Source organism: Zeugodacus cucurbitae, chromosome 6 (assembly GCF_028554725.1).
Source record: "Zeugodacus cucurbitae isolate PBARC_wt_2022May chromosome 6, idZeuCucr1.2, whole genome shotgun sequence".
Taxonomy (NCBI): domain Eukaryota; kingdom Metazoa; phylum Arthropoda; class Insecta; order Diptera; family Tephritidae; genus Zeugodacus; species Zeugodacus cucurbitae.
The window spans coordinates 69,666,645-69,687,835 of record NC_071671.1 but is presented as its reverse complement, the minus strand read 5'-3'; the positions used below and the strand labels follow the sequence as shown (position 1 = coordinate 69,687,835).

General features: G+C 35.1%; 1 pseudogene; it reads left to right on the top strand.

Annotated features, from left to right (window-relative positions):
- The first annotated feature begins 4,456 nt into the window (after positions 1 to 4,456).
- LOC105221476 (uncharacterized) lies at positions 4,457 to 20,217 on the top strand (annotated as a pseudogene).
- The last annotated feature ends 974 nt before the right edge of the window (positions 20,218 to 21,191 follow it).

Genomic DNA, 21,191 nt, shown 5'->3' with positions numbered 1-21,191 from the left:
TTCACCGGGTCTTCGGTGTGAAGTTTTTGAAGCTAAAGATGACATGCGAAATGGCATTTAGTGGTAGAGTGCCTTTGCTTTGTACTCAAATGTTTTACTTCTTTTTATTTATTTTACTGCAAGCACTTTGCTTTTATTGCTTGTTGGCCAATATGTTGTACTATTAATCGTTCACGAAAGGTTACTGAGCACATCTTTGTTGAGGTGACCTGCACACAAGCAATATGAAACGCAATGCATTTTATTTAAGTAACATTTGCAATAAAATATTAGTGGAATGTGTTACTTTCATGTTACTTTTCCGATTTAATGTGCCGTTACGTGACCTCTGGATAAATAACCTTACAAAGAGACTTTAGAACTAAAGGTGAAATAGGACGAAATTTGTTTGAAATTGAAAAATGCTATCTCTTACATATAGTTGAGTGAAGATGGGATTTAGTCATTTATAATTTGGCAGATAAACTTTATATTAAAACATTGAAATAAATACTTACTTTTGTTGCTTTTGATACTCTGAATTGTATGTAATCGATTTTCCAATAATTGCGATATAAATATTGTCGATTCTATAAATATTTACAAATGCACGCCTGGACAGCTGTATATATAACAGAATATTCATGTCTATAACATTGTGTTGCACATTGACGTGGCGTCACATGATAATTTTAATTAAAGTCTCATTGTAAATCGCATTTGTTGAAATCGGATTGTGCCAATTAAATCTACATTAATTGCATTACAACATGCTGAGTCCAAAGGACCAACGGCCTACCGGAATGTAAAGCTACTTCATTTGTATTATTAATTGCAAATTGGAATACGAATGTCCAATGTGGTGCGAAAACTTTTAATCAAAATTTATTAATTATATAATTTTTGAGTAAATGAAGCCTTTTAGTAGCGAGAACTGCTATTTGTTTACTTCATATAATTCAATTTTATGCATTTAGTGTTAAATGCTGGTAATAAACAATTAAAGTGAGTAACTTTGCTTTAAATGTTTTTTATTAATTTGATTTATAATCCTTGCCACTTCATTTACTAATGGATTGAGAACTATTAAATCACAATAAAAACGCACCTAATAGTCATGAATTAATTAACTTAAAGTAAATAAAGTAATTTGGGTTAAATGCACATAAATGAATGAGTAAAAACGAGATTACACAATGGACTTTTATTTGTAAATAAATATTTTATATTAAACTGTAACTAAAATCCCATCACTCAACTAAATGAAATGACATTTTATAGTAAAAAAGGAACATACAAATATATAATAGTTCATTCACGTTGATAGTTGAAAACAAAACAAATAAGAGTGCCGAAAGGGCTACTGAATAAAATAGTTATTTGCTCGGTGTAAATAAGCCCTGTGCAATGCAAACAGTGAATTCATTTAAAAAGACTGGCAAATGGCCCGTCTGATGGAAATCAATGCAAGCTTTAAATGGTACTCCAAATATTTACTCATTATTAAATTCAGTGTGATTCATTCCAATTTTAAATAAAAAACATTTTTTTTTATTCTGCTTGTCAGTGCATATGTATTTACTACAACAATATTTTTTAGAAGAGCACAATATAATCAATGTATTTTAAAATTGAAAATTGTACAACATTTATTATTTACCGCTTGCCAGATGCAATAAATATAAAACCAGTTGGAAAAATGGGAAATGCAACGACGAAAGAATACAGAATCATTTCCCAATTAACTTCTTCACTAAACTTATTAACTGCGCTGTCAATAACCGAGCTTGTACGCGATAATTGAGATGAAGAGTCCGACAGCTGAAATATACTGAAATCATGCAATTGAGATAAATGTTGTAATTGATATTTAATCACATATAAGCGCGCAACGTCTTACTATTTATGCTGGCTTTTCACTTTTGAGTATCATTCATTTCTCGTTGCACTCACTCCGTCTTTAATTACAAGAGAAATGCTCGATGACAATACTTGCGGTGATTATTATCCTCCATTTGTGTTTCATTGCTTAATCATTTAGCAAATTGGAATCGCTGTGTTAATCCTTTTAATAATCTTAATGTTTAAAATAAAAAAAAAAAATATTGGATTCCATTAAATAATTTGTTTGCTATAAAGGTCGCATTCTCTATCCATAAACATTGTAGAGGTGTCAAGTACATGCCAATCACGCTCATTTACACCGGTGGTCTTTAGTTCAATTAACCATCAGATTAAAATATAAAATATTATTTTATAATAATCCGCACACATTTACAACACCCGGAAAGCTTATAATTAATGCTCCTTTTCATAAATTTAAATTTTTAAATTTTAATTAATCCCCAATCCTCAAGAAATATGTGGAACACACCTATTTGTAATTAGATTACAAAAAAATTTATATTTATCAATAATCACTTCTATATCAAGGGCTATGGCATACAAATGAACCTACTCGCAAACACACCACACATTTTAATTGAATTCGAAATTCCATTTTGAATTGCCGACAATGATGATCCGATTTAAAGCAAAGGAATTAAAATTGAAAAACGAATGACGGTATAGGTGAAACTGTGGTGAAGGAAGAAAATACTATGAAACGTGAAAAACGTGTACAAAGTGAGGTGTAATTGGTGAATACATTAAAATTCCGTTACATGCGTCAGCGGAAATACGCCAAACGGCATCAACGAACTTAATCGGAAATGCGGAGGCATGGATGCCAAGGAAAAGCACAAATCATGCGCTGAAGTGCAAATAAATTGGAATAATTTTAAAAATTAACATTAATTGAAGTGCCAATCGGTTTTGGCGGAACGGTGGTTCGGAGGCGGGTTTTAAATCGAATTGATGAATTGTTTACAGAGATTAAGTTTATCTTTTGTGGGGATAAAAATGAGAGTTATTCATACATATTACTTATCCTTTTGACGAATTTTGTCCTATATGAAATTATTTTAAAATTTGCTACAAGTTTTGATCATGCTCTGCATATATTGTAAATACCTCTTCTTCTTAAATTTCTCGTAACTCAATTAAACATTATTTTAATTCAGTTTTGTAAGATTGTTTCGCCTCTATGGCTTCTTCGAACTATACTCTAAACTCTTTTCTTTGACACCTCGATTCTTACTTAAAATTAGTATTTGCAATAAACGTTACCATTTGTTTTGTTTCCCACTGTGCGCGAAATCAATCATTTCCTTATAAAATGTCTGATATCGCAAATGAATTCCTTATGCAAATGAGCCGTATCGGCGGTTTTCTGCTTTCACACCGCATCTCCTGTGGCTGGCCGACAAGCTCTGCGGTTGTCGCTTGGTCATGAGGTTGTCTCCTTATTGTGTTGGAGTGTTGGTGACCTCAGTTGCTATTTGTCGCTGTCATCAATAAGAAATCGTAATAATCAATCAAATGATTTATCCGATTATCATCACTCTTAAACCGTTTGCGTCAGCGTTTCAAGCACAAAATTTCTGAGAGTGATTTCGAATATTGCTATATTCTTAGGAGCAAATTGTATTGAATTTATATTATTTTAGTGGAAATATTACTATATTATATGTAATAAAAACGAACGTACAAAATAAAAATTCACAAAAAACTATAAATTTTAAATAAAAATAAAAAGTTTCGAAATTACCAACGAAATAAGAAAATAAATTTAAATAATGTTTCGTTTGATATTTCATTCCTCATTATTATAATTTTCTCGATCGTAGTGAAATTATGCGTACCATCGCTTTTAAGGATGACTATAAGTTCACAGTCATAAAACTGTGCCATTCATTCAAACGCAGTTGATGAGAACTTCGTCCGAAGAGGAAACCGCTATAACGAGTGGTGTAAAGAAATATTTTACTTCAAAGATCATAATAATGAATCGTTGGCAAACCGCATTGTTATGCACAGCATGGCCATAATTCAAAGCAAAAGGTACTACAATTGTTATTGGTGGCCAATGGCAAACTGAGTTGGAAGTGATGAATTATCACATCGGGTACTCGGCAAGACCACCTCACAACCCAAAGACCGCAACGCACAAAATTCGTAAGCTTGTTAGCGTTTCTTTTATGAGCAAATTTTCATCTTTTTGCCCATTTTATTGGGTGTGCGCAATATAAACGAAGGGTAACTTTATTTTGTTTGCTTTAATTAAGCAATAATAACTGTGAACGATGGCCAACGTACTGTTTGTAAACATTAAGGTGGAAAAATAATTAAAATATAACGCCTGTTCGTGACTTGATAGTATACTTATTGTGATTGATTCAATATCTAGTTTTCTCTATGCAAAAAATATTTCATCGATTGCTTGAAGGAGTAAAACAGAGATTGAAAAGAGCCCAAAGTTAACTGCGGCCACAACGCACCTTCTTAAATCAAACCAAAAAACAACAACAAACAACAAAAACATTATAATAAAAAAGTGAACGAATTGTATTGAAATTGGAAAGTTTAGTTCGCGAAAATGTTTCTGCCAATAAATCAAATGAACGGGCAGGCAGCCAAATGGCGCAAAAAGGAGAACAAAAAGCCCGCGGCGGCAGAGGCTTCACTTGGTGACAGTGCAACAATGCCGGCAAGTGAAATACAAACGGAAGCAGAAATGAAAGCAGAGGCGACAACACCAACAACAACAATAACAACACAGCAGCTACCACCTTCATAAATTGATGCAACAGCATCGGCGGTAGCTCGACGTCCAGTTCGATGGCCAATCTCATTGACGATATTTTGCTGGATATTGTAGCCGACAGCACGACAATAACAGTCGCTACAAAAACGACCAAATCACCAACAAAACTGAGGGCGGAGTAATTGCAATCGACGGCGAAATTTATAAAATGCCAACACCCGCTTTCAAATAGTGAATGCCGCCAGCAAAGCGATCAGCGCCAACGCGAACAGCAGCACCTGCATTCGAAGGCCTCCGCACTTTCCAAGTCCTAGTCCGGTTGTCGCTGTGAAAGCGATTGTGTGAATAAAGGTGTATAAAGTTCAGCGACCTCATCCTCAAACACACCCACGTTTAACCCGCCAAAGCCTTCATCGTCAACGCCACCTGCGACGCCGCCCACTTCATTGTATGCGGTATATATGTATGTGCCTTGGAACGCTCGTGTTGGCTATGGCCACCACTTCGGTGCTCTTCTGCTCGCGTGTACACTCCATCGGCAGCGGTGATAGTGAAAGAATCAATGGCAAATTGCCAGCGGCAATGACGCCGACAGACGCGCATTTGAATTTGGCGGCATTCCGGGAGAATTTCAACATGAGTTGCTCGCTTCGGAGCATGTGCTGGGGAGCATAGTGTCACAAGTACTGGACCAACGGGAGGGTAAACATCAAGAGCAGGCTACAAGAGGTTACAATGTTGTGTTTGGTGGAGCTGAGCCGATCCATAGCCCACAGCAACGGTAAGTAGTGAACCGTAACACCACTGACACAATTTAAATCACATCACTGGCCGGGTGTGTTCAGTCCGTAGGTGATGATTAATTGCATTTGCAACATTCAACAAACGCTTTCCAAGGGTTCATTTCACCAGCTGCGGTAGTGGAGGATCCATGGTTGTTTTCGTCCATTGGACGTCCTGTAATGGCTTATTAAAAAGCTATCAATATTGTGGGTGGAAAATGTAAAATTAATGCTACAAAAATGATTGACTGATAGTGCCGCTTTTTTGTTGAGTGTGGCTTAAAAAGCAGCAATTAGAATTGGCTATTTCCTGAAAAGCCATTAGATCCTACTAGGATTTTGATTTGATTTTCAGGATATTTTAAATTAAATGTTGAATTTAATATTTCTTAAATATATCAAGAATTGCACAGCTTGATATACGCCGCCAAATCAATATACATATGAAACCGAGAGAGTGAGCGCCCTCTATAGCAACAGTCGCAAAACTATTTGTATGTCATGAGCTTGCACGCATAAGTTCCTTAAAATAGCATCAAGTTGCTTGTTTTCCTTTGGCTATGCCAAGTTCAAGGTGAAACCGCTCATCCAGATAGTCTGGAAAATAAATGACGTAACATTCGCCCGGCACGCACATCTCTCCATGCCACTTAGTGACGCGCTAATTCAAACACGAGCATCCCTAACCTCAACATTAATGTCGGCGAGAGGCGAATTCCCGGCTGCAGCTTACGCTTATTTGCATTTAATTGAATATTTTTGTCGGCAAATGTTTTTGAATAAATTAGGTGGAATTTTAAATTAAATGCTTTAAAATGGAGGCAATTGGTGGAATAGCAATTGTTAGACACAATAACAGCTTTGTAGGAGGCTAATTCTAAAATAATTTTGAGGTAGGCGACATTATAGAAGTATATATTATCTGTTAAACTCGTCTAAAATTTTCTGATCACCCTAATTTTATAGAACCTCAATTGACACGTTTCTTAAGCAAGCGTAGACAAATAACATATAAATTTTATTCGAACTTTCAACAATTTCATTAATGTTAATTTCCAGATGTCATCTTCCACTGTACGCGTGCGATTTCATTATGCCACCACTATCCGCTGTCTTTTGTTGTAGTTTACAATTAAGGCAAACTTTTTGAGTCTTTTATATCAAGCGAATATTGTTGTTGTTTTTCATTTAACCGTTTTATCATTTTCCTTTTATGGCGTTGATGATGATGCGCTATGCAAATGAAAAATGTTATTTATTTATTTTATTTCGCGCTTGCTTTGCCTGTGTTTATTTATGTGTTTTTTTCTTGAGTGGCATTGACTGTTTATGAAACTTTATTTTTCTCTGAGTGAATACATTATATTTATGTGTAATAATTATGCAACCATAACTTGAAAGTTCTCGCTTTAAATTCATATAGCTGTGATCAAATGCATCAATTTACTTAAAATGGCTTAAAACTGCAATACTATTGCAAAATAGCAGAGTGTGAAACTATTGCCTGCGTGTGGCATGTGCCACGTTCTGCTTATTTGAGAATTTGTTGTGACATTCAGAAGTAATGTAAGGAATGTTCTTTGAATGGCTAATACAATTTACAAACATCTTACTTACAGTCCCGTACAAGTTACGTATACGCAGTGGTGTAATATTAAACAAAAATCTTACCAATATTAGTAAGAAATGCCAGACATTTTATATGGGATCCATGATATTCTATATAACTCTTTACTCAATATATGCATTATATATTTAAGCTCCACATCCAAGCTACTTATCAATAAGAGGCAAAATATTCCACTGAAATCACAGTTTAACTGTATGACTTTCTCGTTTTCACTTTGCTTTTCCTCAACTTCGCATATCATTAAAGTATATTCTTGCTCAACGTTAACAAGATAGTGAACTGAAAGCCGTGATTTTATGAATGGGAAACTCATTAATCGTGTTGCCATCGAAATCGTCTACTCAGCAATAATTCTGCATCGTTGAGTGCTTAAAGTGTGCAACGTCATCAGGCTGGAGCGGCTCACATCGAAATTTTATTGCTTAACTCCTTAATTTTCCTGACTTTCCGTCCATCCGGTGCTTTTACACACACACACTTGAGTAGATCGACGCTTTCACTGCCATGACCTGCTTTGATTTCTTGTGCTTTTCCCTTTAACATCTTTTTGCTTTCCGCACCACCTTTCCTTTTTCACAGCATAAAACTGAATACCTGAGATTTGCATTTACTCGCTTTAAATTCCCGCTTACTTTTTGTTGTTTTCTTTATTTTTATTTTTCTTTCGCCGATCCTTTTATCGAATTTTTCAACCCGGATCACCGCAAAGTGCTGGAAGAGCAGGATAAGGAAATACGCAAACGTACCGGACTGAAAAGAGCAGCGCACGGCGGAGACGAATGGTTTTACTGAAACACCTACTGTCGAGTGCCGGTAAGTCAGAGTATTAACTGTTAAAACACGAACTTAAATATTTTTATAGTGCAAAGAGATAACTTTAGTTCATGATAGCAAAATTGTAAATTGTTTGTAAATTTCACTTTTAACTGGAGAAAATCATAACTGGTTTCTGCAAAGGCACCCAAGATTATTGTCCGCCTGGTCCGCCGGGTCCAGTGAGTCAAGGTACCATTGGACCATCTGGACTGCCCGGAATTCTCCGACCAAAGGGCAATCGTGGCGATGTTGGACTACTAGGGCCGAGGGGAGTCGATGGTGCAAATGGTCCGATCGGACTACGTGGTCCCAAAGGTGATACTGGCATGACATGCCATTCGTGCTGGTCTCGACGGACGTGATGGTGTGCCTGGTGCGCTGGTTTGGATAGGGTGCCGAGGTGCTGATGATACACATAGCAAAGATGGTCTGCCTGGCTTAGATGGTCGACACAGACTAAATGGCAAGTATGGTAAAGATGGTGTAGTTGGTCCAAAAGCAGCGCAAGAACCACCGGGAGAGCGAGGACTGAAAGGTAAGTGAGAAGGGGAATTATAGTTTTAGTTAAATTTGAGAGGTTTAAAATAAAGTTAATCCTGAACGACGAAAGGAAACAGAGGGTAGATATGTACTGTGTATATACGGAAGTTTTCACAATTTCAATGCTACCATTGCCAACACTTTGCTACGAATTAGCGAATTTCCTTATTGAATTTGTATTTACGATTTCCGTTTCCTTCGCTTAACACGCTGATTCAGTCACTGTATAGACAACATCAGTTACTGAGGTGAGCTCACTTCAAACTCTTGAAACTTTTGCCAAACTTTATCCAACTGAGTATTTATACATTTCTACGTTAATGTATAATATATAAGACATAAGCTGGCGAATCTTCTCACTCACATTCACACCCACATCAGAATGGTCATTAGTCCTTTTCCGGTAACTGAAATTACTTTTTCCGTTATTTGTTTAGAGTTGCATAGTTTTAGGGTTTTCTAAATGAATATTTACATTTGTTACTTTCTTAAGGCGCCATTTAGAGCACTTCCATGGTCCACCGTTCCTCTTTTTTCTTCAATTTATTTCCATACCCTTTGCCTGCGTGTCTTTGTTCTACACTTACATATGTACTTGGTACATAGTGAGTTCAATTATTGTTCCTTAAATTTTTCCTTTTGTTTATTGCTTTGGCTGGTACTCTCTGTTCATGTTTGTATTTGTTTGTTTACTGTTTTGCAAGTTCTTCGTTCTTTCGTCTGTGGCTCTGATTTGTTTTGAGAACGTGGCTGAAACTTATTCTGCAATCCGAAGAAGTGATGATGGCGCGCTAAAAATAAATGGCTGGCGGAGTGAATTGAAAGTGTAATTCTTTTTTATGAAAGAGTTACCGACGCTCTTTGCGTCCTCACATTTGCATGTTGGAGTGCTTGCTGGGTTTTTAAGGAGCTGGGTTTTTGGCTAAAAAAATTGTTTTTTTGGTGATTGCTTAATTAACTAGATTGCGAGCGGTACAGTATATAAAAGGCTTCCCTGACGTTGAATGTTCATACTGTAGAATATATTACTTATATTTGAAAGGATGAAATCAAGTCTAACACTGAATGATTTTTTTACAATATATCCATAGGTATTGCTGGACCTCGTGGTTGACCGGGAAAATCTGGAAAGGATGGTACGCCACGAATTCCAGGAATCAATGCATGGAAGGTGCAATTAGTAAATGGCAGTTTCTCCAATGATTTACTCATTCCACCATCAATTGCTGGTGGGTATTTGCAAATTTTAATTATTATTAAACCCACTTGTTGTGTACAAAACAGAATAAAATGCAATCTATTGTCATTGCAGACTTGAATACGCCGCACATCGAACGATTCGTTATCGTTGAGGAAGGAAAGACACTGAATTTGAGCTGTACCGCCAGTGGCAATCCGATGCCGCACGTTGAATGGCGACGCGATGACGGGCGCACAATTAATATTAACGGCGTCGAAAGTGAGTATAATCGAGTTTATTACAGCTTGTATAAGTGTGGAGAAGCCGCTTTTAATAGGAGACTTTTATTGAAATGCCGCTGGTCAAAAGCCGATGGCAGTTTATTTTGAGTTTACCTATGATTTCAACTGCGCTCTTTCATAGTTGACTATTTTAAAGTTTATTCTTATTAAATATAATTTTTATTAAAATATACTTTTAGTAACTATTTTCATATCTGTATTTCGCTTTAATAAATGAAATATCTTCATTGTTAATTTCAGTGTCGTCGGTTAGTGGGCCTTATTTGAAATTTACGAACATCACGCGACATCAAATGGCTGCCTACACGTGCTATGCGTATAACGGTCTGGTGCAAGTGACGAATGCCACCTTCCTCATTCAGGTTCAGTGTAAGTACAATTATTTGCGCCAACTAATGCTGGTCTGAATATAAATTTAATCTTTAAAAGTTTTTGAGCACTAAAGCGTCAGTCCACTTTGGATGAATCATAAAAAGTAGACATATTTTTAATGAAATTCAGATTTAAAAAGCATTTATGATAATCTAATTAAGTCTGAAAGTGAATCAATTTAACTTAATCAACAAAACTTTCGCTGAAAAAGTGGACAAGTGTGCATATTAAGAGCTAAAAAGCCTAACAGACATATTTCATTTAATCATTCAAAGTGTTTGTAGGAAAAATTTCATTATTTATGCAGTATATAAGCTGAATTGTGAAAAAAAGAAAAATTATGTATTTTTTTTGGTTCATAATATTTTTTATAAAAATATACTACAACACAATTTATTGTCAGCAAAAGGCATAAATTGCACAGAGTAAAGTGTAATGTACAGAAAAAAGTAAAAATAAATTTTGCAATTTCCAAACGTTTCACTTTTCGCCATAAATTTCAACACAAATATTCTTCATATTTATTTTCTATAATATACGTGCAGTGCATAAACGTTTTCAACTAAAAAATAAATTCCCTCTCTTCTTCTCATACACTTTCTATTTACAGTTTCGCCAATGATTGCCGTGTATCGACAGATGATTTATGCTGAGTACAGACAGAGTGCAATGCTTGAATGCATGGTGAGTACGACAATGTTGAAAAATATTAACACTTTGTAGGGAATAAATATATTTCAGAAATAAAATAAAATGTAGTTTGAGGTTAGAAATGGAAAGAGGAAAATGGAAAAAAAAATTGCTCTGTTTTTCATATTTTTGTATGGTTGAATTCACAAGAACGTACGGAAGATTATAGTGTGAACAGAAGAAGCATGTTTGAAGGAATATAATATAGCGAGCATAGTGTTTTAGAGGTTTTTAGAGTGTTTTATACTCATAAAAATATAAAATTTAATTTTTCTCCTACTTATTAGTCTCACTCATTAAATTGAAAACACTTCTCTTCATTATAATTTATATTATGGATTAATTTCCGTTTTGTATTTACACAACAAAGTATCACAAAGTGGTATTAATGTAGTTTCTATGTAATCCCTTAATTATTATATAATAGCACAAGCTTAATTTGCATTTTATTTCAAATTGATCGCATGTTATAAAAACTATGAAACGAAAAAGCACAAATAATTTAAATTGTAATGAAAATGAGCAAAAACGTACGTGTTTTTATACTTGTAAAACGCATTACTATCAATATAACAAAACTTTCCGGGAATACAGGGCGTATGAGTAATATTAGTGTGATTGAAAATTCCATATCCATACGTTATATATCCATTATTTACCTTTCGACTAATCTCTCTTGTGTATCTGTACATAATTACGCATGAATTACAAAATAATTTTACCATTTACAGCGCAAATATAAATATGTAATTCTATTGGCTTCCCCACATTTGCGCTGGTTTTCTATTCAATGATTGCTATTTGATTAGTTTTGACTGAAAGTGGCGTTATTGCGGTCATTTTATAATGATTGTGGTGGATTTTGTGGGAGTTTTTGTGTTTTTCGTTTAATTGGATTGCACTGAAATTGTGGAACTTAATTTGTATTAATGCGATGGTATTTTACATTATTTTTAATAAAAATAGTTTAGATTTTATTCAGTATTCGAACTACACATATATGAAGAAAATGTTTTGGAATTCAATTGAAAATCAATATTGTTTCTAAATCACAAAATGCGGAGTGCAGCGATTTTACTTATTTTCATAAAGACATTCCATTTGGTTTTCCAGTGCTTTCCTTCACAGCAAATATTTAAGGCAGTTCTATGACAGAAACATCCTCGTCAAATAAAAATAAAATGAAGTGTCTAAATTTAATTAACCTATTTTTTTTTAAATGAGCTCATTAAACTCAATTCACTCTTTACTAATCAAATAAATGTCACACATCAGTCATACACTTCACATAAATGAAAATGAAAGTGTGCACTTTTCGCAATTTAAAAGCTTCTGGCAGTGTAGATGAAAGCTCACAAAACCATGCCTACTCCTTACAAAGTAAAGTGTCCAATTTATCAGCACGCTTGACAAGAAAGGCTAATAGCCATACTGACAACATCAACATAGCAACAACAACAATACACTGGCTTTACAAACATCCAAACAAAGAAATTGACAACTTGAGCAAGCATAAAAACAAAACAACAAAGGTGAAATTAAGCCAAGAGACAAATAAACTCACATTCAACTCGAGGTGTTAAAGGCAATGTGAAGGGTACAACGTAAAAGCAACGTAAGTAGATTCCTGTACGTCGAGAAAACATACAGTGCTGTCTGCATATCAGCATAAAATCTAATTAATCGTGACAAGGTTAAATGTTCTTTGGGGCTTTTATTGCTTCATTGTCATTGCATTGCCGCAACCACTCCAGACACCCACAGCCACAACTCAACTGCTGCCAACGCCGACAATAAAACGTGCAAGCAACGTAAGCGTCTTCTTTTTTTCTTTTTTCTGCATTTTGAAGCTTGAGTACTAGTGTGTCTTGTGGTTTATTGGGATTTCACTCTTCTGGGTCCTTTGTTGTTTATGTGCCACTTTACAGAGAGTTCTTCATTCAATTGCCGACCTGTCTATCTCCTCAGTTACCTTTGAGGTTTATCATTTCGTCTGTTGTCTCCACGTGTGTTGTCGTATGATAATGAGTGCCGCCGTGGCGCTCCGTTGCGCTCAGCTTTACATTTATTACAAGAAATAATATTAATTGTGCTGTAAAGTACTCTCTTGGAATTTGTTCCATGTCATATTTGATGTTGATAAATGAGACTAATGCTCATTTGTTGCTATTACTCGGAAAATTAATCTTAATTAGTCACATATGTATTCGTTTTTTTTATTATTAAACTGAAGGGTTGGGCGAATCAGCGTTTATAAAATGTAAATAAAATGCTTCTCATATGAGTATATGTTTATGTGTGTTTTCTGTTACACGTGGAAGGTTTTCCTGAGGCCATCAAGTATTGGGAACGTGCCTACGTGATGGCAAAACTCTAGATCCAGGCGATAAATACCGAACCGCGACATATACAGACAGGTAAGCGCTACTTGTATTATATTAGAAAAAATAAATGAATTACATATTTATTGATCTACTTTTTCAGCTTCAAGGCAACAATGCGTTTGACCATCACGAATTTGCACAAAGACGACTTTGGCTACTATTACTGTGTGGCACGCAATGAAATGAATGCAACCATGGTCAACTTCGATATCGCGCGTAAGTTAGCTAACCAGATTTATGGCCGCATAAAAGGCGGAAGAATTGGCTATAAACATTGTGTGCGATTTTTTATTTTCAGCGCAAGATCCCAACAGCGAGATACCGTATGTAGAAAAGGAAATTAAATTCTATGGTCAGCGGCCACCGGAGTGAATGCCCCATGTGTGAGCAATGCCCAGATCCAAGGTGAGTTTATTGGCTAACAAGATTGTAAACTAAAATAAAAGCAAGAACAACAAAAAGAGCTGAGTGGTGAGCCAAATAGGAATGGCGTTGAGTGTAACAGTCACCGTAGTCGTTACGCGTTATTTGCTTCATCTTTTTCGCAGGGTTGCTCTTTATATTCCGTGCTTACAGTTCCGAGTTTAGATTTACGTACTATCATGCACATGTGTATATGTATGTATGAGGATATAAGTGTGTATGTGGTGGAAACATGTATCCACGCGCGCGGTTCTCAAATTTTTAATTAAAAATCACAATTTATCGCTATCCATTGACTCAAAGTGTGCAGCAAAGTTAGCTTGTAAATGGTGACAGCTACCGTTATATCCGTGCATTTCTATTGCTGCGCTCAGATCTCTTCTAATCTTATATATGCACATCTATGTAAGCATTTGAATATATACATTCTGAGATATCCCCTGTTGATAGATTTTATCCTCAATACATATATGTATGTATATGTGTGAACATAACTTCATTGTAACTTCATAACTTCAGTGTTTAACGTTGATGTTGTTATAAGGTCCAACCTGAGGAAAAACATAATTAAAATTTATGTGTGTTTTCTCAGTTCACTTTGTTCATTGTTTTGTTTACTCTCTTGACTACGGTCATCACACATGTACATACAGAAACAGATACTAGTGATGAACTCATATTTGCATGGGTTTCCATGGATCCTTTTTGCACATAAATACACCGCATTTACATAGCCACAAATCAAGTTTTAACTCCACCATTTTGAGTTCCAACTGTGATTTTGTTATTTCCTTTCACCAGTTTTCGGTCACAAGGGTCATACATGCCTATCTTGGTCGTTGAACACCGCTCTGCCACTCGTAAATTCAATTTACCTTTACAACAGATCTTCCGCAAATTACCTTTTGTTAGTTTGTATTAATTTTGCTCTTTTGTTACATTTGCTTTTGTTGCCCACTTTCATTGGCTTCCATTTTCGTTTTGCTTAATGAAAAATCCATCTCACAGCCACACTCACTTAAATCGGCTTATTAGCCTGTTTGCACTTTTTATTTCATTGGGACATTAAATATTCAACACTTCCCATCTACTTCCCACAATTAATTTTATACTTTTGACAGAACCAGTGGCTAACTTGACATAGCCAACTACATATGCTTACATATACATGGTTTTCACAGGCATGAGCGTCTGGTTCTCTCACTGCCACGCAACTTTTTTATTTGAATAAACTTTGGACTTGTTTGTTGCACAAATATTTTGTCGCCATAAGTGTGTCAATGCGTACATCTGTGAGTGTTGTCGAGTGCTCCTTTGAACTTAGTTTGCAGATCACACTTTTGTGAGGCAACAGAGTGTTTACGATATGGTTGAATGTAAACAACAATCAATTTGCAGCATCAACAATCTCAGGGTCAGTTGTTCTCTTGCATGCTAGTATGTGTGTATGCAATACTTAATCCAACTAAATCCACATACAGATACATATATGATTATAAATGGACATGAAAAGTGCAAAGATAAGAGTTAGAGAAAAAAGTTAGTGAGTTAAGACATCAACCCTACACACCTAAGTTGTTGTACAATAGGGTGATACATAATTTGGATTTTTATATAGTCTTATTCTTTTTATGGACTCGTATAGCTTTTTTATAAAGAATCACAGTTGTCCCATTCCGTGGTCGTTTCGACGTGACATTATTCATAAAATTATCTTCGCATATTTAGTTAGCACATCTTTTATTTGCTTCGTTTATAGGGTAATGATCATGTCGTCTATAACCGGTCATTCTACTACAATCAATTCAATACCGATCTGGACGATAAATTGGATTTGGCAACTATGAAGAAAATAAATCTGTCATGTATGTATATAGTACAGTACTTTTTAAATTTTATATACATATGTATACCAGATATTTCCATTCATGCAACAACTATCGTACATTTATGTTTGGTCTTATTCATACAATGACATTGTTTGTGTATGCATTTATTCATTTAACTTATCTTTTCACTTTACTTGTTTGTTTGTTTGTATTGTCATTACAGTTACTCCTTTGCCATACGCCGGCACCGCTGTTAGCAAGAGACTATGTATACAATTTTATTGTTGTGACATCACTTGAAACTCGTGAACATGCACTCGGAGCATTAAATACTACAAAGACAATTTAACTTCACTTTTGCTTCTTGCGAGCATAACCGACAGGTGTTTGGAACAAAACGTGCTTGTCATTGTTGGCATTGTGCCTTGGTCACTGTCAGAAGGCGCTCTTTCAAGGTGGCATACGCTTTTATTATTTGCGCCACTTAAAGAGTGTGCTCAAGTATGAAGTATTTCCCATGAGATGCCAAAAGCAAGTATTGCACAAATTACTTATAGAAATATACTATATTGTTTGCCGGGGTGTCCTATCAAATTCATATGGATATTGCATTATTCTTTGCAAATGGAATTTAGGTCATCATCATATGGTTCTTTGCTATAAGTGCAATGAAAATGCTTTTCTGGTTCCAAGGAAAGCATTAAGTAGTAGCTTGTGGTTTGCTAAACATTTCTCCTGTTCCATTTAGTTTTCGCTTGTGTAGCATGAGCTTCTATCGTCCTTCTAAAGCTAGGCATTTTGTTTCTATTTTATATGGCAAAACCAAACTGCTCGTATTTACCTAATGATAGAAAAACACCAAAAGACCTCCCACCAAATGACTGCACCTGTAACTGAACTGCATCAAGTCTCTCCATTAAAGTACTTCAGCTCTTGTATTGTGCTACTTTCCTGATACTTCAATGGCCACCCTTACAAAAATATTACTTCTGCACATTTTCTTTCTTTTTGTAGTTCTTTGTTCTTCTTTGCTTATCTACTTTTAGTATTTCGTCTTTCCCTAGAGTCTCTCTATACGAACCCATCATATTACTCATTTGTAGCCAAGGAAAATAAGCAATAAAGTAATGCATGAATAGAGTAAGTGAGATTGTAGCCAAGTGCAAGAGTGTTACGGGCGAAGGTGCACCAAAGGACTGAAGTATGCCATTGTGCGATCTAAAGCATTCGGAAGGAAGTGCACTTAGGAAGCCAGTGAATTTCATAATGGTAATCTGCTGCGCAATTTTCCATTTTCCTTAAAAAAACATAAACGGATGTGGACAATCTTCTAAAAAGTAAATATAATAGAGTGGATAAAAACATAAAGCCAATAGAGATGAAATAAGAGAGGGGAGAGGCCACAAGGCTTGGATTTCCTTTATTCGTTAGGAGAAACAGTTTCAAGATAAGTCGTTTATCTCATACTCGTTTTAAGCCGCTTTAAAATTATTTTCCAAAGGAAGTGGTGTTATCAACAACACAATTTTTATAATTCACCTAAAGTTATAATATTGGGTTTCAGTCAATGTTAGCCTCTCCATCCGTTTAAATAAATAATGATGTACCTTTACTCTCAATTAATTTAAGTTCGATGCAGTACAACTTCGACAACGCGCTGGATCATCGTAAATTCGGCGAAATGTTCATCGTCTGTTGTCATTTGTATGCGATTGACTCGTGCACGGAGACAAACTCGACTATACGCTACGTCGTCGATTTGCTTCATGTCGACCTGCCATTCTCGAATTTCTTCCGCAAGACAACCACTGTGGGATATAATCCACTGAAGCCGATGTCGGTTGATTTGCTTCTGTTTCCTGTGTGTATATGTGGAAGTAAGTTTGGTGTTCATACCAATCTTAATTAACGTGTGGCATTAAGTTGACCAAGATAAAGGGTGATTCAATGTGATATTTAATGAAAGATTTTTATTGCATGACGTACTTAGGTTATTTTCTCTGGTATTAAATTTGAAAATAAATCTGGGAAGACGACAAAGCCCACAATTAGTCGCATCAGTGGAGAGTCTCTGAAACATCTGGTAAACTATGAATTGACTTGCTCATGAACCCTCTCTGTGTACTGGAATTTCATTGTGAGTCTGCATGTGTCTGAATTTGAAATTCTCCACCGTGTAGCAGCCGACGGCATTAATGAAATGTGGACGGGCTGGCAACCGATTTCAAGGGAAGCTGCGTGCACAAATGTAATGCGAGCGGCATGTGTCGAGCACCTTGCGGATCATGTCATTAGTTTACCTGCTGGAATTTGCCTTCCCATCCGCAATGCTGTTGTGCTCCACTAATTATGGGGTCGATCAAAGTGACACCATAATTCGTTAGTGGGTGAGTAAATGTCACGACACGGCTGCGCCTTTGGCCGTAATTTCAACCTGTTGGCGGTATATGTCTCATGTGTTTCATGCTGACTTGTGACAGCGTGCCATTGTCATTGTGTAGTTGAGCTTGTCATGTAATATAGCGTAGCTGCCAACGGCAGCAGTAGGTTGGTCAGTAGAGATTAAAGTGAATATTAATTTGTATGCCTACAAACTAAGTTGGACAATTTGATGCGAAGCTTCATGAGCGATTTTTCTATTCAATTATAATAATATTTGAAAGACAATTGATTCACTTTGTTTCGCTTATTCCATTCTTTTTTTAATGTTACGTATACGCACTGACATCCTTTGGTCTATCATAATGTTCACTACCACACCCATTCTACCACATTCCTTTATAAGCACACATGATATGTATATTTATCTCAAACGTATTTTCGCTCATCATAAAATGTGAATGGCGCCACTGCCTGACAAGTAGTTCTACAATAATAAAGCATCATTTAGCCTTCGAGTATGCTGTTCATTTTGATATGACGAACTACTAGAATAGTGCAAGTATGCGTCATAAAACATATTACGATTGCTCTAAGGCATGTAAACATTCACTGTCGTTATTTTTTAATGTCTCGCTTACGGCAATCATAATTACTTTGCCCACAAATATGTCAACAAAGAGTAATTATGAATGAAATTACAGAAAGTAATTATGTTAAAGCGCTGTTGGTCTTTTGAAGCTATAAACTGAATGTTCTCATTAATAATTTCTTGCTGCTGGATTTTCTTTTATTTGACAAGACGAAGTCTAGTCATAGTTGATCATTTAATTTTTCGGCAAATGAAAAAAGAATAGAGATTTTTGTGATACAATGATGGATGCATTCAGTGATAAAAGCAATGCCGCCGACAGTTGTTGTCTTTTCATATTTTACCAATAAAATTAAATTAATTCATCATGTGAAGATAACAAATTATGTTTAGTGTTTATAAATATATAAGCGACTTTCATTTAGTAATATGTTTTAATATTGTATGATTTAAATAATCTTTAGCATAATTTATATACTCAGACCAGCTCTCCCATATAGCTCAACCTTCATATATAACAACGTGTTAACGGCGTCAATATATCGAGACTTTTACCTTTTCCGTTTATTTTCAACAATTTCTTACTTCAACGACTTTCCGTATGCAATTTGTGTTCGATTTATTTTCTTCGAATGCATATTGCCTTCTTACACTCATGTGTAATGCGAATATACATATATGTAAGCTTGTTGCTTGCTACATGTAGATGCAATTTTGCAGAAATGTTATTTACCGTGCAGCAAATGAAAGGCGAATTGATTTCTTTTGTCATGCAGAATTACGTATACGACGTGTTGTACATTTTGCTGCTTTTGTGCTCTTGTACTATGAGATTTTAAATTATATATTGAAATCGAGTAACTGCGTATTATATGCAAGTTGCAAAGTTTTTGAATTTTTGCTCATTAAGAGAAAATGTCTCAGGTGTTTTATTTCAATTTTCTATTTTTCTTTATTATGTGATTTGTTTGATTTTATCTCTGAATTTTCGCAAACTTCTTTGAAATATTTGTACAATAAATTAAATTGAACTAAATTTATAAAGAGATGTCATCGCATTTGTTCTCTGGTATTATCGTTAAAAGTTATAAATATGTTTCTGCTTCAATTTGGAGATATTTATAACAAAGTATTTTTAAACTTTTATTCTAAATTATTACAAATTTAAGAACACTTGAAACATAATAAACTCAGTTTTTCATATTATATGCCAAAAGACACATGCATTTGCGCTTAGCTCACAACTTTTTTCTCTTTTTCCTGTTTTTGTAGTAATTGTACTCGTGGGACAAAGGAAATGCACTCACATATCCCATTCGTTATCGCGAGCCTAGCCTTAATAGTGAACGGGCATAAATAAGCGCAACCGAATGAGGCATGCAACGCGCACCAAATGGAAACAAATCCCCGTTCTATATGGTGCATATGTTAAAATATAAACTAACGGAGCAATAAGGGACAAATATATATAAATATGATATGTACTCGTATAAAATTGAAGTGTCACTAATGTTGGTTGCAAAGGGATTTCAAATTGTCGCATTAAATATTAAAACATTAAAATGTGTAATTTGTAGGAGATAAATAAATAAAGAGTCACTAGTGTATTTATTTTGTACAACTAACCCTAATTGTAAGCTGTAAAATATGCAAAAATAGCAACTAATTCCTAAATCGAGCGATATTAATAAATTAACATTTTTCATTTATCTGTGTAAAGTTTATATGGAAAAACTACAAATGTGGAGTTAGTAAATTGTTGAAATAGTAAAATACAGAAATTAGCATTAATAATTAGGAAGTAAATAATATTAAATTAGAAATACGGAAAATTTGTTTGTACAAGTGCAGATTAAGAGATATATTAATGCTGTATTTTTATGTAATAAACTAGCTGATTCCGCAGTCGTTGCACTGCGTGAAATTATTTGTTCTGAAAACAAATTTGAATTTGTATAGTGTTGGAAAACATTTATTTGCGATTTTTCTAATTTTTTTTTCAATGTAACGCAGCTTAATAAACAACATTTTTTGTTTTCTGTTCCGGTGCGTAAATATACAGAGAAGATGATTTTTCAACTCGTGAATGAAATTTATGCCACACACCTCCAGCGACTGTCTTTGAGACCTGTTGATTGTCATCCCAAATGCAAGTCTCATTGGAAACTGAATACGTTTGAACTGAAATGGCAAATCGTTGGAAGTCAAAGAAATTCTTCGAATCAAGCATTCTGCCCCCTTGCAAGTCCCTTTAAAAAACTATTACATTATTCGATAGCTGCTTGAAGATTGCAAAGCATAATAAATGACAAAGCATTATAATGACAAAGAATTTAGACATTTCACTGGATAATTCACAGCTTCGTCTTCATTTTCAACATGATCGATCGATGTGTATGAACACAAATATCCCGGAAGTTGACTTTAAGTCGTATAGATTAAATCATCGACATCGGTATTTTTGACTGTTAAAAATCTGCGTGCACTCAACCAATCGTAGTTACGATAAATTTGGCTAATGTTCGGATTAATATCAAACCATTAGAAGTATTAACCAGAATTTGCCCAGTTCTTTGCAGATCTTCTGCGGTGCTAACCTTTTGCAGGAACACACGCATATTTATGGTCAATCATATGGTTTTCGCGTG